The following is a 2,124-nucleotide window of genomic DNA, read 5'->3' on the forward strand; positions in this document are numbered from 1 at the left end:
CGTTGCGCATCCACAATTGGCCCTCTCCTCCTCCCCTTTTATTCTCTTCCAACATAACAACGCTTAGTAGTAGTAGTAGATCCCGACTTTCGGCGAGGCGGTGAGAGCCGACGATCATCACATTCACCTTGATGCAACGGGAGAACCAACGCTCAAAAATTCAAACCCTCCGAGGTGTGCCGATGTGAATTGTCACCAAGCTTCGTGGAACTCACGTGACCCACCAGGTGATGACAAGATGGACCAAGCTGCCTGGTCAACCGTCGTCTCTAGAGGCGCCCGGAAGGAGGCTATAGCGCCGACATTCATGAAGAAACAACCGGGAAGTGATAGTGACAAACACGACAGTCATCTTACGACCGCGTGAGCGAGTGCGAGTGACAGAGTTGTCGCCAAAAGATTAGAAGACTGTCCTAGCAAGGGCTACTGACAACCATTCCGAATACGAAAGGTGCTATCGAATTAAGATCTAAGAGGTAGCTTATACCATTGCGGTAGACACTTGGCTTCCACACCTTGCGGAACACTTCCTGAAGCTGAAGACAATACGAACACTAGACAAAGAGATTCCAGTTTTTACGTACCTCGCCCTGAATGAAGAACAGGTCAGGGGGGTAATCTAAAAAATCGACCCGACCGATGACCCAAAAAACTTGCTACCGAACCCGGTCAGCACTATACAGTAGATCCAGGAGGTAAGACCGATGGGCTAGAGCAGTAAGACAGCCTTAATCACCTTCGAGGGTAAGAGAACCCCAAGGTATGTCACATACTACGATTGCACGAGGGAAGTATGCCCATACAGGCCCCACGCCGTGGTGTGCACGCATTGCCATGCGATCGGACATAAAGCTGACAACTGCCCTAACGCAAAAGAGCAGAGGTGCCCGGACGGCAGAAGAAAACACATGCGCGAAGAAGATGGCTGATGGACACCTCCCCGCAGTGTAGAACTGCAAGGGGGCCCACCTGGCCACGGATTCCTCTTGTCCCAAATGGAGGGCGGCCAACGAGCGGCTCCGACTGAAAGAAAAAACAAGGGGAAACTCATACGCGGCAGACGTGAGGCACCTTGATCAAGACAATCATCAGACACCGGGCCGAGGGATGAAAGCACGCAACGCGACCGTCCTGCGCAGCGACCCAAGGGAAAAGAGAGTGCCACACCAACCCCGCCGCCAAAGACTGAAGAACACTCCCCAGCGCTTCCAAAGACGGCGATAGAACCCGCAAGAAGTACGATAGAAGAGAGAGAGAGAGAGGACGAAGAGATTCCACAGATGGTTCAAGCCATGAAAGCAGCTCTCCAGGTCACGAACACCGACTCGAGGACAGATGAAAACAACAACCCAACGACATTCAGGGCATCTACAACACCAAGCCACTTACTCGGCGAGAAGCATGTCCCAGGCAAGCTCGGATGGAGACCAAACATTGGTAACCCGGGCGGAATTCAAGGCCTCTTTGGAGGGAATGATCGCCAGCCTCAAGGCCTCCCTCCAGAACACCATCATGAGCCCGGTAAGACAGGTCGTGCAAAAGGAGCTTCAAGCGATGATAACACCCGTTCTGCACGAGACTGTTCGCTCATTATTCCAACCACAATAGATGCAAACCAAACTCATCTGGCGCCAGCACGATGAGCCACGACAGCCAAGATGGCCTCAATTAATATCAAGGCTTCATATCGAGGCCAAGCCCTGAAGCTGCCATGTGTTGTTCAATGGAACTGTCACGGACTCTCGGGAAAAGTGAGTGAGCTGAACAAACGTGTTTTAACTATAGAGAAACCAGCAGCCCTCCTGCTCGAGGAGGTGGGGTGTGTAAAAGAAAAATAGCAGTGTACAATGTATATGTGACTCCGACCATACACTATAAGAAGCGGGGAAGACCGCGCAGAGGGTCTGACACACCCTACGTGCCGGTAGCTAAAGGACAAGCAGCAGTGTTCGTGAATGATAACATACCGCAAGACCAGATTGACATGTCACAATGGTGCAACAAATATCACGAAATTGTGGCAATGCTGGTGAAAATCGGTGCGCGTTTGTTGGTGGTGGTTTCGGTTTATGAGCTCCCGGGATATAACGCGCGCAGCAAAGCGGCCGCTTGGATCCCACAACT

General features: G+C 51.8%; 1 pseudogene; it reads left to right on the plus strand.

Annotated features, from left to right (window-relative positions):
* The first annotated feature begins 238 nt into the window (after positions 1-238).
* LOC115329940 lies at positions 239-1,224 on the plus strand (annotated as a pseudogene).
* The last annotated feature ends 900 nt before the right edge of the window (positions 1,225-2,124 follow it).

Source organism: Ixodes scapularis, unplaced genomic scaffold, assembly GCF_016920785.2.
Source record: "Ixodes scapularis isolate PalLabHiFi unplaced genomic scaffold, ASM1692078v2 PGA_scaffold8__174_contigs__length_109621045, whole genome shotgun sequence".
Lineage (NCBI taxonomy): Eukaryota > Metazoa > Arthropoda > Arachnida > Ixodida > Ixodidae > Ixodes > Ixodes scapularis.